We start from the raw sequence: 18,899 nt of genomic DNA on the forward strand, positions 1-18,899 counted from the left end.
CATATTGGTCTCCTGAGGACAGCAACACAGTAGAAAGATGGAGAATTTTCATCATTTTAGCCTCTTTCCAGTGTCCCTCTGTACACAGAGAATAGTGGGGTCAGAAGAAGGTCCTCCAAAGATAATTTGGCCCTGTCTACACATTCTTCCTCTTCCTACAGTCCAAAGTAGCGAAGTAAGTATGAAAATATAACTGAAAGCAGCATCCTTTAAGTTGCTTGGAACTGCAGGAGAATTCTTTGAATCCTGTCTAGTGCGCTGGGGCGATGGCCCGGGTGCCCACAAAAAGGGCTCAGAGTGCCGCCTCTGGCACCCGTGCCGTAGGTTCGCCACCACTGCTCTACACTGACTACAATGTATGTACACACCAGAGACTCTACACTGGCTACAATGTATCTACACACCAGAGACTCTACACTGACTACAATGTATCTACACACCAGAGACTCTACACTGACTACAATGTATCTACACACCAGAGACTCTACACTGACTACAATGTATCTACACACCAGAGACTGTACACTGACTACAATGTATCTACACACCAGAGACTCTACACTGACTACAATGTATCTACACACCAGAGACTCTACACTGACTACAATGTATCTACACACCAGAGACTACACACTGACTACAATGTATCTACACACCAGAGACTCTATACTGACTACAATGTATCTACACACCAGAGACTCTACACTGACTACAATGTATCTACACACCAGAGACTCTACACTGACTACAATGTATCTACACACCAGAGACTACACTGACTACAATGTATCTACACACCAGAGACTCTACACTGACTACAATGTATCTACACACCAGAGACTACACTGACTACAATGTATCTACACACCAGAGACTGTACACTGACTACAATGTATCTACACACCAGAGACTACACTGACTACAATGTATCTACACACCAGAGACTACACTGACTACAATGTATCTACACACCAGAGACTCTACACTGACTACAATGTATCTACACACCAGAGACTACACTGACTACAATGTATCTACACACCAGAGACTCTACACTGACTACAATGTATCTACACACCAGAGACTACACTGACTACAATGTATCTACACACCAGAGACTACACTGACTACAATGTATCTACACACCAGAGACTCTACACTGGCTACAATGTATATACACACCAGAGACTACACTGACTACAATGTATCTACACACCAGAGACTGTACACTGACTACAATGTATCTACACACCAGAGACTACACTGACTACAATGTATCTACACACCAGAGACTACACTGACTACAATGTATATACACACCAGAGACTCTACACTGACTACAATGTATCTACACACCAGAGACTACACTGACTACAATGTATCTACACACCAGAGACTCTACACTGACTACAATGTATCTACACACCAGAGACTCTACACTGACTACAATGTATCTACACACCAGAGACTACACTGACTACAATGTATCTACACACCAGAGACTCTACACTGACTACAATGTATCTACACACCAGAGACTCTACACTGACTACAATGTATCTACACACCAGAGACTACACTGACTACAATGTATCTACACACCAGAGACTCTACACTGACTACAATGTATCTACACACCAGAGACTACACTGACTACAATGTATCTACACACCAGAGACTCTACACTGACTGCAATGTATCTACACACCAGAGACTGTACACTGACTACAATGTATCTACACACCAGAGACTGTACACTGACTACAATGTATCTACACACCAGAGACTACACTGACTACAATGTATCTACACACCAGAGACTGTACACTGACTACAATGTATCTACACACCAGAGACTACACTGACTACAATGTATCTACACACCAGAGACTACACTGACTACAATGTATCTACACACCAGAGACTCTACACTGACTACAATGTATCTACACACCAGAGACTCTACACTGACTACAATGTATCTACACACCAGAGACTACACTGACTACAATGTATCTACACACCAGAGACTCTACACTGACTACAATGTATCTACACACCAGAGACTCTACACTGACTACAATGTATCTACACACCAGAGACTACACTGACTACAATGTATCTACACACCAGAGACTCTACACTGACTACAATGTATCTACACACCAGAGACTCTACACTGACTACAATGTATCTACACACCAGAGACTCTATACTGACTACAATGTATCTACACACCAGAGACTACACTGACTACAATGTATCTACACACCATAGACTACACTGACTACAATGTATCTACACACCAGAGACTCTACACTGACTACAATGTATCTACACACCAGAGACTCTACACTGACTACAATGTATCTACACACCAGAGACTGTACACTGACTACAATGTATCTACACACCAGAGACTACACTGACTACAATGTATCTACACACCAGAGACTGTACACTGACTACAATGTATCTACACACCAGAGACTCTACACTGACTACAATGCATCTACACACCAGAGACTCTACACTGACTACGATGTATCTACACACCAGAGACTCTACACTGACTACAATGTATCTACACACCAGAGACTCTACACTGACTACAATGTATCTACACACCAGAGACTACACTGACTACAATGTATCTACACACCAGAGACTACACTGACTACAATGTATCTACACACCAGAGACTCTACACTGACTACAATGTATCTACACACCAGAGACTCTACACTGACTACAATGTATCTACACACCAGAGACTCTACACTGACTACAATGTATCTACACACCAGAGACTCTACACCGACTACAATGTATCTATACACCAGAGACTCTACACTGACTACAATGTATCTACACACCAGCGACTCTACACCAGTGATGGCGAACCTTTTAGCGGTCGAGTGCCCAAACTGCAACCCAAAACCCCCCTTATTAATCGTGAGGTGCCAACCAAAAATTAAAGCAGTAACTTATTGCTCCCTGTTCAACAACTTTCAATCATATTGGTCTCCTGAGGACAGCAACACAGTAGAAAGATGGAGAATTTTCATCATTTTAGCCTCTTTCCAGTGTCCCTCTGTACACAGAGAATAGTGGGGTCAGAAGAAGGTCCTCCAAAGATAATTTGGCCCTGTCTACACATTCTTCCTCTTCCTACAGTCCAAAGTAGCGAAGTAAGTATGAAAATATAACTGAAAGCAGCATCCTTTAAGTTGCTTGGAACTGCAGGAGAATTCTTTGAATCCTGTCTAGTGCGCTGGGGCGATGGCCCGGGTGCCCACAAAAAGGGCTCAGAGTGCCGCCTCTGGCACCCGTGCCATAGGTTCGCCACCACTGCTCTACACTGACTACAATGTATATACACACCAGAGACTCTACACTGGCTACAATGTATCTACACACCAGAGACTCTACACTGACTACAATGTATCTACACACCAGAGACTCTACACTGACTACAATGTATCTACACACCAGAGACTCTACACTGACTACAATGTATCTACACACCAGAGACTGTACACTGACTACAATGTATCTACACACCAGAGACTCTACACTGACTACAATGTATCTACACACCAGAGACTCTACACTGACTACAATGTATCTACACACCAGAGACTACACACTGACTACAATGTATCTACACACCAGAGACTCTATACTGACTACAATGTATCTACACACCAGAGACTCTACACTGACTACAATGTATCTACACACCAGAGACTCTACACTGACTACAATGTATCTACACACCAGAGACTACACTGACTACAATGTATCTACACACCAGAGACTCTACACTGACTACAATGTATCTACACACCAGAGACTACACTGACTACAATGTATCTACACACCAGAGACTGTACACTGACTACAATGTATCTACACACCAGAGACTACACTGACTACAATGTATCTACACACCAGAGACTACACTGACTACAATGTATCTACACACCAGAGACTCTACACTGACTACAATGTATCTACACACCAGAGACTCTACACTGACTACAATGTATCTACACACCAGAGACTACACTGACTACAATGTATCTACACACCAGAGACTGTACACTGACTACAATGTATCTACACATCAGAGACTCTACACTGACTACAATGTATCTACACACCAGAGACTACACTGACTACAATGTATCTACACACCAGAGACTCTACACTGACTACAATGTATCTACACACCAGAGACTACACTGACTACAATGTATCTACACACCAGAGACTCTACACTGACTACAATGTATCTACACACCAGAGACTCTACACTGACTACAATGTATCTACACACCAGAGACTACACTGACTACAATGTATCTACACACCAGAGACTCTACACTGACTACAATGTATCTACACACCAGAGACTCTACACTGACTACAATGTATCTACACACCAGAGACTCTACACTGACTACAATGTATCTACACACCAGAGACTACACTGACTACAATGTATCTACACACCAGAGACTCTACACTGACTACAATGTATCTACACACCAGAGACTCTACACTGACTACAATGTATCTACACACCAGAGACTCTACACTGACTACAATGTATCTACACACCAGAGACTACACTGACTACAATGTATCTACACACCAGAGACTCTACACTGACTACAATGTATCTACACACCAGAGACTCTACACTGACTACAATGTATCTACACACCAGAGACTCTACACTGACTACAATGTATCTACACACCAGAGACTACACTGACTACAATGTATCTACACACCAGAGACTCTACACTGACTACAATGTATCTACACACCAGAGACTACACTGACTACAATGTATCTACACACCAGAGACTCTACACTGACTACAATGTATCTACACACCAGAGACTCTACACTGACTACAATGTATCTACACACCAGAGACTCTACACTGACTACAATGTATCTACACACCAGAGACTCTACACTGACTACAATGTATCTACACACCAGAGACTACACTGACTACAATGTATCTACACACCAGAGACTACACACTGACTACAATGTATCTACACACCAGAGACTCTACACTGACTACAATGTATCTACACACCAGAGAATCTACACTGACTACAATGTATCTACACACCAGAGACTCTACACTGACTACAATGTATCTACACACCAGAGACTCTACACTGACTACAATGTATCTACACACCAGAGACTACACTGACTACAATGTATCTACACACCAGAGACTGTACACTGACTACAATGTATCTACACATCAGAGACTCTACACTGACTACAATGTATCTACACACCAGAGACTACACTGACTACAATGTATCTACACATCAGAGACTCTACACTGACTACAATGTATCTACACACCAGAGACTCTACACTGACTACAATGTATCTACACACCAGAGACTACACTGACTACAATGTATCTACACACCAGAGACTACACTGACTACAATGTATCTACACACCAGAGACTACACTGACTACAATGTATCTACACACCAGAGACTCTACACTGACTACAATGTATCTACACACCAGAGACTACACTGACTACAATGTATCTACACACCAGAGACTCTACACTGACTACAATGTATCTACACATCAGAGACTCTACACTGACTACAATGTATCTACACACCAGAGACTACACTGACTACAATGTATCTACACACCAGAGACTCTACACTGACTACAATGTATCTACACACCAGAGACTACACTGACTACAATGTATCTACACACCAGAGACTACACACTGACTACAATCTATCTATACACCAGAGACTCTACACCGACTACAATGTATCTACACACCAGAGACTCTACACTGACTACAATGTATCTTCACACCAGAGACTCTACACTGACTACAATGTATCTACACACCAGAGACTCTACACTGACTACAATGTATCTACACACCAGAGACTCTACACTGACTACAATGTATCTACACACCAGAGACTCTACACTGACTACAATGTATCTACACACCAGAGACTCTACACTGACTACAATGTATCTACACACCAGAGACTCTACACCGACTACAATGTATCTATACACCAGAGACTCTACACTGACTACAATGTATCTACACACCAGCGACTCTACACCAGTGATGGCGAACCTTTTAGCGGTCGAGTGCCCAAACTGCAACCCAAAACCCCCCTTATTAATCGTGAGGTGCCAACCAAAAATTAAAGCAGTAACTTATTGCTCCCTGTTCAACAACTTTCAATCATATTGGTCTCCTGAGGACAGCAACACAGTAGAAAGATGGAGAATTTTCATCATTTTAGCCTCTTTCCAGTGTCCCTCTGTACACAGAGAATAGTGGGGTCAGAAGAAGGTCCTCCAAAGATAATTTGGCCCTGTCTACACATTCTTCCTCTTCCTACAGTCCAAAGTAGCGAAGTAAGTATGAAAATATAACTGAAAGCAGCATCCTTTAAGTTGCTTGGAACTGCAGGAGAATTCTTTGAATCCTGTCTAGTGCGCTGGGGCGATGGCCCGGGTGCCCACAAAAAGGGCTCAGAGTGCCGCCTCTGGCACCCGTGCCATAGGTTCGCCACCACTGCTCTACACTGACTACAATGTATATACACACCAGAGACTCTACACTGGCTACAATGTATCTACACACCAGAGACTCTACACTGACTACAATGTATCTACACACCAGAGACTCTACACTGACTACAATGTATCTACACACCAGAGACTCTACACTGACTACAATGTATCTACACACCAGAGACTGTACACTGACTACAATGTATCTACACACCAGAGACTCTACACTGACTACAATGTATCTACACACCAGAGACTCTACACTGACTACAATGTATCTACACACCAGAGACTACACACTGACTACAATGTATCTACACACCAGAGACTCTATACTGACTACAATGTATCTACACACCAGAGACTCTACACTGACTACAATGTATCTACACACCAGAGACTCTACACTGACTACAATGTATCTACACACCAGAGACTACACTGACTACAATGTATCTACACACCAGAGACTCTACACTGACTACAATGTATCTACACACCAGAGACTACACTGACTACAATGTATCTACACACCAGAGACTGTACACTGACTACAATGTATCTACACACCAGAGACTACACTGACTACAATGTATCTACACACCAGAGACTACACTGACTACAATGTATCTACACACCAGAGACTCTACACTGACTACAATGTATCTACACACCAGAGACTCTACACTGACTACAATGTATCTACACACCAGAGACTACACTGACTACAATGTATCTACACACCAGAGACTGTACACTGACTACAATGTATCTACACATCAGAGACTCTACACTGACTACAATGTATCTACACACCAGAGACTACACTGACTACAATGTATCTACACACCAGAGACTCTACACTGACTACAATGTATCTACACACCAGAGACTACACTGACTACAATGTATCTACACACCAGAGACTCTACACTGACTACAATGTATCTACACACCAGAGACTCTACACTGACTACAATGTATCTACACACCAGAGACTACACTGACTACAATGTATCTACACACCAGAGACTCTACACTGACTACAATGTATCTACACACCAGAGACTCTACACTGACTACAATGTATCTACACACCAGAGACTCTACACTGACTACAATGTATCTACACACCAGAGACTACACTGACTACAATGTATCTACACACCAGAGACTCTACACTGACTACAATGTATCTACACACCAGAGACTCTACACTGACTACAATGTATCTACACACCAGAGACTCTACACTGACTACAATGTATCTACACACCAGAGACTACACTGACTACAATGTATCTACACACCAGAGACTCTACACTGACTACAATGTATCTACACACCAGAGACTCTACACTGACTACAATGTATCTACACACCAGAGACTCTACACTGACTACAATGTATCTACACACCAGAGACTACACTGACTACAATGTATCTACACACCAGAGACTCTACACTGACTACAATGTATCTACACACCAGAGACTACACTGACTACAATGTATCTACACACCAGAGACTCTACACTGACTACAATGTATCTACACACCAGAGACTCTACACTGACTACAATGTATCTACACACCAGAGACTCTACACTGACTACAATGTATCTACACACCAGAGACTCTACACTGACTACAATGTATCTACACACCAGAGACTACACTGACTACAATGTATCTACACACCAGAGACTACACACTGACTACAATGTATCTACACACCAGAGACTCTACACTGACTACAATGTATCTACACACCAGAGAATCTACACTGACTACAATGTATCTACACACCAGAGACTCTACACTGACTACAATGTATCTACACACCAGGGACTCTACACTGACTACAATGTATCTACACACCAGAGACTACACTGACTACAATGTATCTACACACCAGAGACTGTACACTGACTACAATGTATCTACACATCAGAGACTCTACACTGACTACAATGTATCTACACACCAGAGACTACACTGACTACAATGTATCTACACATCAGAGACTCTACACTGACTACAATGTATCTACACACCAGAGACTCTACACTGACTACAATGTATCTACACACCAGAGACTACACTGACTACAATGTATCTACACACCAGAGACTACACTGACTACAATGTATCTACACACCAGAGACTACACTGACTACAATGTATCTACACACCAGAGACTCTACACTGACTACAATGTATCTACACACCAGAGACTACACTGACTACAATGTATCTACACACCAGAGACTCTACACTGACTACAATGTATCTACACATCAGAGACTCTACACTGACTACAATGTATCTACACACCAGAGACTACACTGACTACAATGTATCTACACACCAGAGACTCTACACTGACTACAATGTATCTACACACCAGAGACTACACTGACTACAATGTATCTACACACCAGAGACTACACACTGACTACAATCTATCTATACACCAGAGACTCTACACCGACTACAATGTATCTACACACCAGAGACTCTACACTGACTACAATGTATCTTCACACCAGAGACTCTACACTGACTACAATGTATCTACACACCAGAGACTCTACACTGACTACAATGTATCTACACACCAGAGACTCTACACTGACTACAATGTATCTACACACCAGAGACTACACTGACTACAATGTATCTACACACCAGAGACTACACACTGACTACAATGTATCTACACATCAGAGACTCTACACTGACTACAATGTATCTACACACCAGAGAATCTACACTGACTACAATGTATCTACACACCAGAGACTCTACACTGACTACAATGTATCTACACACCAGGGACTCTACACTGACTACAATGTATCTACACACCAGAGACTACACTGACTACAATGTATCTACACACCAGAGACTGTACACTGACTACAATGTATCTACACATCAGAGACTCTACACTGACTACAATGTATCTACACACCAGAGACTACACTGACTACAATGTATCTACACATCAGAGACTCTACACTGACTACAATGTATCTACACACCAGAGACTCTACACTGACTACAATGTATCTACACACCAGAGACTACACTGACTACAATGTATCTACACACCAGAGACTACACTGACTACAATGTATCTACACACCAGAGACTACACTGACTACAATGTATCTACACACCAGAGACTCTACACTGACTACAATGTATCTACACACCAGAGACTACACTGACTACAATGTATCTACACACCAGAGACTCTACACTGACTACAATGTATCTACACATCAGAGACTCTACACTGACTACAATGTATCTACACACCAGAGACTACACTGACTACAATGTATCTACACACCAGAGACTCTACACTGACTACAATGTATCTACACACCAGAGACTACACTGACTACAATGTATCTACACACCAGAGACTACACACTGACTACAATCTATCTATACACCAGAGACTCTACACCGACTACAATGTATCTACACACCAGAGACTCTACACTGACTACAATGTATCTTCACACCAGAGACTCTACACTGACTACAATGTATCTACACACCAGAGACTCTACACTGACTACAATGTATCTACACACCAGAGACTCTACACTGACTACAATGTATCTACACACCAGAGACTCTACACTGACTACAATGTATCTACACACCAGAGACTCTACACTGACTACAATGTATCTACACATCAGAGACTCTACACTGACTACAATGTATCTACACACCAGAGACTCTACACTGACTACAATGTATCTACACACCAGAGACTCTACACTGACTACAATGTATCTACACACCAGAGACTACACTGACTACAATGTATCTACACACCAGAGACTCTACACTGACTACAATGTATCTACACACCAGAGACTCCACACTGACTACAATGTATCTACACACCAGAGACTCTACACTGACTACAATGTATCTACACACCAGAGACTCTACACTGACTACAATGTATCTACACACCAGAGACTCTACACTGACTACAATGTATCTACACACCAGAGACTACACTGACTACAATGTATCTACACACCAGAGACTCTACAGTGACTACAATGTATCTACACATCAGAGACTGTACACTGACTACAATGTATCTACACTCCAGAGACTCTACACTGACTACAATGTATCTACACTCCAGAGACTCTACACTTACTACAATGTATCTACACACCAGAGACTACACTGACTACAATGTATCTACACACCAGAGACTCTACACTGACTACAATGTATCTACACACCAGAGACTCTACACTGACTACAATGTATCTACACACCAGAGACTACACTGACTACAATGTATCTACACACCAGAGACTCTACACTGACTACAATGTATCTACACACCAGAGACTCTACACTGACTACAATGTATCTACACACCAGAGACTCTACACTGACTACAATGTATCTACACACCAGAGACTCTACACTGACTACAATGTATCTACACACCAGAGACTCTACACTGACTACAATGTATCTACACACCAGAGACTCTACACTGACTACAATGTATCTACACACCAGAGACTGTACACTGACTACAATGTATCTACACACCAGAGACTGTACACTGACTACAATGTATCTACACACCAGAGACTCTACACTGACTACAATGTATCTACACACCAGAGACTCTACACTGACTACAATGTGTCTACACACCAGAGACTCTACACTGACTACAATGTATCTACACACCAGAGACTGTACACTGACTACAATGTATCTACACACCAGAGACTGTACACTGACTACAATGTATCTACACACCAGAGACTGTACACTGACTACAATGTATCTACACACCAGAGACTCTACACCGACTACAATGTATCTACACACCAGAGACTCTACACTGACTACAATGTATCTACACATCAGAGACTCTACACTGACTACAATGTATCTACACACCAGAGACTGTACACTGACTACAATGTATCTACACACCAGAGACTGTACACTGACTACAATGTATCTACACATCAGAGACTCTACACTGACTACAATGTATCTACACACCAGAGACTACACTGACTACAATGTATCTACACACCAGAGACTACACTGACTACAATGTATCTACACACCAGAGACTCTACACTGACTACAATGTATCTACACACCAGAGACTCTACACTGACTACAATGTATCTACACACCAGAGACTACACTGACTACAATGTATCTACACACCAGAGACTGTACACTGACTACAATGTATCTACACATCAGAGACTCTACACTGACTACAATGTATCTACACACCAGAGACTACACTGACTACAATGTATCTACACATCAGAGACTCTACACTGACTACAATGTATCTACACACCAGAGACTCTACACTGACTACAATGTATCTACACACCAGAGACTACACTGACTACAATGTATCTACACACCAGAGACTACACTGACTACAATGTATCTACACACCAGAGACTACACTGACTACAATGTATCTACACACCAGAGACTACACTGACTACAATGTATCTACACACCAGAGACTCTACACTGACTACAATGTATCTACACACCAGAGACTCTACACTGACTACAATGTATCTACACACCAGAGACTCTACTGACTACAATGTATCTACACACCAGAGACTCTACACTGACTACAATGTATCTACACACCAGAGACTACACTGACTACAATGTATCTACACACCAGAGACTCTTCACTGACTACAATGTATCTACACATCAGAGACTCTACACTGACTACAATGTATCTACACACCAGAGACTCTACACTGACTACAATGTATCTACACATCAGAGACTCTACACTGACTACAATGTATCTACACACCAGAGACTACACTGACTACAATGTATCTACACACCAGAGACTCTACACTGACTACAATGTATCTACACATCAGAGACTCTACACTGACTACAATGTATCTACACACCAGAGACTACACTGACTACAATGTATCTACACACCAGAGACTACACACTGACTACAATGTATCTATACACCAGAGACTCTACACCGACTACAATGTATCTACACACCAGAGACTCTACACTGACTACAATGTATCTACACACCAGAGACTACACTGACTACAATGTATCTACACACCAGAGACTCTTCACTGACTACAATGTATCTACACATCAGAGACTCTACACTGACTACAATGTATCTACACACCAGAGACTCTACACTGACTACAATGTATCTACACATCAGAGACTCTACACTGACTACAATGTATCTACACACCAGAGACTACACTGACTACAATGTATCTACACACCAGAGACTCTACACTGACTACAATGTATCTACACACCAGAGACTCTACACTGACTACAATGTATCTACACACCAGAGACTCTACACTGACTACAATGTATCTACACACCAGAGACTCTACACTGACTACAATGTATCTACACATCAGAGACTCTACACTGACTACAATGTATCTACACACCAGAGACTCTACACTGACTACAATGTATCTACACACCAGAGACTCTACACTGACTACAATGTATCTACACACCAGAGACTACACTGACTACAATGTATCTACACACCAGAGACTCTACACTGACTACAATGTATCTACACACCAGAGACTCTACACTGACTACAATGTATCTACACACCAGAGACTCTACACTGACTACAATGTATCTACACACCAGAGACTACACTGACTACAATGTATCTACACACCAGAGACTCTACAGTGACTACAATGTATCTACACATCAGAGACTGTACACTGACTACAATGTATCTACACACCAGAGACTCTACAGTGACTACAATGTATCTACACATCAGAGACTGTACACTGACTACAATGTATCTACACTCCAGAGACTCTACACTGACTACAATGTATCTACACATCAGAGACTCTACACTGACTACAATGTATCTACACACCAGAGACTACACTGACTACAATGTATCTACACACCAGAGACTACACACTGACTACAATGTATCTATACACCAGAGACTCTACACCGACTACAATGTATCTACACACCAGAGACTCTACACTGACTACAATGTATCTACACACCAGAGACTCTACACTGACTACAATGTATCTACACACCAGAGACTCTACACTGACTACAATGTATCTACACACCAGAGACTCTACACTGACTACAATGTATCTACACACCAGAGACTCTACACTGACTACAATGTATCTACACACCAGAGACTCTACACTGACTACAATGTATCTACACACCAGAGACTCTACACTGACTACAATGTATCTACACATCAGAGACTCTACACTGACTACAATGTATCTACACACCAGAGACTCTACACTGACTACAATGTATCTACACACCAGAGACTACACTGACTACAATGTATCTACACACCAGAGACTCTACAGTGACTACAATGTATCTACACACCAGAGACTACACTGACTACAATGTATCTACACACCAGAGACTCTACAGTGACTACAATGTATCTACACATCAGAGACTGTACACTGACTACAATGTATCTACACTCCAGAGACTCTACACTGACTACAATGTATCTACACTCCAGAGACTCTACACTTACTACAATGTATCTACACACCAGAGACTCTACACTGACTACAATGTATCTACACACCAGAGACTACACTGACTACAATGTATCTACACACCAGAGACTCTACACTGACTACAATGTATCTACACACCAGAGACTCTACACTGACTACAATGTATCTACACACCAGAGACTCTACACTGACTACAATGTATCTACACATCAGAGACTCTACACTGACTACAATGTATCTACACACCAGAGACTACACTGACTACAATGTATCTACACACCAGAGACTACACACTGACTACAATGTATCTATACACCAGAGACTCTACACCGACTACAATGTATCTACACACCAGAGACTCTACACTGACTACAATGTATCTACACACCAGAGACTCTACACTGACTACAATGTATCTACACACCAGAGACTCTACACTGACTACAATGTATCTACACACCAGAGACTCTACACTGACTACAATGTATCTACACACCAGAGACTCTACACTGACTACAATGTATCTACACATCAGAGACTCTACACTGACTACAATGTATCTACACACCAGAGACTCTACACTGACTACAATGTATCTACACACCAGAGACTCTACACTGACTACAATGTATCTACACACCAGAGACTCTACACTGACTACAATGTATCTACACACCAGAGACTACACTGACTACAATGTATCTACACACCAGAGACTCTACAGTGACTACAATGTATCTACACATCAGAGACTGTACACTGACTACAATGTATCTACACTCCAGAGACTCTACACTGACTACAATGTATCTACACTCCAGAGACTCTACACTTACTACAATGTATCTACACACCAGAGACTACACTGACTACAATGTATCTACACACCAGAGACTCTACACTGACTACAATGTATCTACACACCAGAGACTCTACACTGACTACAATGTATCTACACACCAGAGACTACACTGACTACAATGTATCTACACACCAGAGACTCTACACTGACTACAATGTATCTACACACCAGAGACTCTACACTGACTACAATGTATCTACACACCAGAGACTCTACACTGACTACAATGTATCTACACACCAGAGACTCTACACTGACTACAATGTATCTACACACCAGAGACTCTACACTGACTACAATGTATCTATACACCAGAGACTCTACACCGACTACAATGTATCTACACACCAGAGACTGTACACTGACTACAATGTATCTACACACCAGAGACTCTACACTGACTACAATGTATCTACACACCAGAGACTCTACACTGACTACAATGTATCTACACACCAGAGACTCTACACTGACTACAATGTATCTACACACCAGAGACTGTACACTGACTACAATGTATCTACACACCAGAGACTGTACACTGACTACAATGTATCTACACACCAGAGACTCTACACTGACTACAATGTATCTACACACCAGAGACTGTACACTGACTACAATGTATCTACACACCAGAGACTGTACACTGACTACAATGTATCTACACACCAGAGACTCTACACCGACTACAATGTATCTACACACCAGAGACTCTACACTGACTACAATGTATCTACACACCAGAGACTCTACACTGACTACAATGTATCTACACACCAGAGACTCTACACCGACTACAATGTATCTACACACCAGAGACTCTACACTGACTACAATGTATCTACACACCAGAGACTGTACACTGACTACAATGTATCTACACACCAGAGACTCTACACTGACTACAATGTATCTACACACCAGAGACTACACTGACTACAATGTATCTACACACCAGAGACTCTACACTGACTACAATGTATCTACACACCAGAGACTCTACACTGACTACAATGTATCTACACACCAGAGACTCTACACTGACTACAATGTATCTACACACCAGAGACTCTACACTGACTACAATGTATCTACACACCAGAGACTCTACACTGACTACAATGTATATACACACCAGAGACTCTACACTGACTACAATGTATCTACACACCAGAGACTACACTGACTACAATGTATCTACACACCAGAGACTCTACACTGACTGCAATGTATCTACACACCAGAGACTCTACACTGACTACAATGTATCTACACACCAGAGACTACACTGACTACAATGTATCTACACACCAGAGACTCTACACTGACTACAATGTAACTACACTGACTACAATGTATCAATGAGTGGGTGGATATCTCTGATTGATCTGTATCACATCCTCTTTCCATCCCGTATCCCTGGAAGGTCTCACATGTTGTCCCCGCTGGTGTCATTGCCAGCTTCCTAGTTTTTGGACGGATAAGTCCGGCTCTGGTGACATGGAATCATCTGAAGGAAGCGTTGCTACACATCTGTGTATTTATAACAAGTGGCGCCCGTACTGAGCTGTCATTGGCAGAGGATGTGCGCGAGTCTATGTATAACTAGGTGGCACTGGTTACTGGTCGCCGGATCCAGCGCCTTTATATTCAGTAATTCACTCTGTGTTTGTCTGGTCTATTACATTACAGAATTACAGGGAAAATCCACCTAACAAGGGAGATGTTCTGCTGAATAGCCGTCAGTCCATGTACTTAGGATTTAGTGGGGTCCCAGCATTTATCTTTAGTATTTAACCCATCTGTCTTACAGGGTAGCTTCCTATAGCTGGCCCTAAAGTGACACTAATTTACATATTTTCCCAAGAATCTAAACCAACCAGATCTCCCCAAGAAGAACCGATCCTTTCCCGGATCTGTACCCAGAAAGAAATAATCATCATTGTCCCAGTATTATTATTGGGGTCTCTGATCAATCTTATGCTGTTTCTCCCCATCTTGGTTTCTCCATTCATGTATATAACATTGACGCCTGTACACACCCGCAGCCGCTGCCTCACCCCCTGTAATTAGCTTCAGCCCAGTCTTTGATCCCTTTGATTTACAGTCACAGCCCCCCACTAGGAGGAGGCTTTGCCTGTGTCACTTGTCTTGCCTTGGACTCTTTGCTCATTTACCAGTGTCACATTGAATATATCTGAGAGGTCCCCCGGTGCCTTCCATTAAGTCGTCCAATTTCATACGTCTGTCAAAGCCGCCGCCACCAGGGAGTTGTCACTTAACCTCCCTTCTTCTTGTCCTGGTTGTGTCAGCAGTACACGTGGTGCATTGCTCTACGCGGAGTGCAGGTGTTTAGCGGATACGGATCGTGTCCAGATGTAGGATGCAGTGCCGGGTCCTAGCGCACATCTTATCCGTCCACATACTTCATGCCTGTGTCTTGTCTCTGCAGTGCCGGGTCCTAGCGCACATCTTACCCGTCCACATACTTCATACCTGTGTCTTGTCTCTGCAGTGCCGGGTCCTAGCGCACATCTTACCCGTCCACATACTTCATGCCTGTGTCTTGTCTCTGCAGTGCCGGGTCCTAGCGCACATCTTATCCGTCCACATACTTCATACCTGTGTCCTGTCTCTGCAGTGCCGGGTCCTAGTGCACATCTAACCCGTCCACATACTTCATACCTGTGTCTTGTCTCTGCAGCGTCGGGTCCTAGCGCACATCTTATCCGTCCACATACTTCATACCTGTGTCCTGTCTCTGCAGTGTCGGGTCCTAGCGCACATCTTACCCGTCCACATACTTCATACCTTTGTCCTGTCTCTGCAGTGTCGGGTCCTAGCGCACATCTTACCCGTCCACATACTTCATACCTGTGTCCTGTCTCTGCAGTGTCGGGTCCTAGCGCACATCTTACCCGTCCACATACTTCATACCTGTGTCTTGTCTCTGCAGTGCCGGGTCCTAGCGCACATCTTACCCGTCCACATACTTCATACCTGTGTCTTGTCTCTGCAGCGTCGGGTCCTAGCGCACATCTTACCCGTCCACATACTTCATACCTGTGTCCTGTCTCTGCAGTGCCGGGTCCTAGCGCACATCTTACCCGTCCACATACTTCATACCTGTGTCTTGTCTCTGCAGTGCCGGGTCCTAGCGCACATCTTACCCGTCCACATACTTCATACCTGTGTCTTGTCTCTGCAGTGCCGGGTCCTAGCGCACATCTTACCCGTCCACATACTTCATACCTGTGTCCTGTCTCTGCAGCGTCGGGTCCTAGCGCACATCTTACCCGTCCACATACTTCATGCCTGTGTCCTGTCTCTGCAGTGTCGGGTCCTAGCGCACATCTTACCCGTCCACATACTTCATACCTGTGTCCTGTCTCTGCAGTGTCGGGTCCTAGCGCACATCTTACCCGTCCACATACTTCATGCCTGTGTCTCGTCTCTGCAGCGTCGGGTCCTAGCGCACATCTTATCCGTCCACATACTTCATGCCTGTGTCTTGTCTCTGCAGCGTCGGGTCCTAGCGCACATCTTACCCGTCCACATACTTCATACCTGTGTCCTGTCTCTGCAGCGTCGGGTCCTAGCGCACATCTTAGCCGTCCACATACTTCATGCCTGTGTCCTGTCTCTGCAGCGTCGGGTCCTAGCGCACATCTTACCCGTCCACATACTTCATGCCTGTGTCCTGTCTCTGCAGTGTCGGGTCCTAGCGCACATCTTACCCGTCCACATACTTCATGCCTGTGTCTTGTCTCTGCA

At 43.0% G+C, this 18,899-nt stretch overlaps 1 protein-coding gene across 2 annotated transcripts in view; it reads left to right on the forward strand.

Moving 5' to 3' along the window:
• The window catches only part of LOC140108561 (SH3 and multiple ankyrin repeat domains protein 2-like), a 197,728-nt gene that overhangs the window by 151,610 nt on the left and 27,219 nt on the right, over positions 1–18,899 (forward strand). The gene's annotated exons all lie outside the window — the stretch shown is intronic.

The sequence above is a fragment of the Engystomops pustulosus genome, unplaced genomic scaffold (genome assembly GCF_040894005.1).
Source record: "Engystomops pustulosus unplaced genomic scaffold, aEngPut4.maternal MAT_SCAFFOLD_148, whole genome shotgun sequence".
NCBI lineage: Eukaryota > Metazoa > Chordata > Amphibia > Anura > Leptodactylidae > Engystomops > Engystomops pustulosus.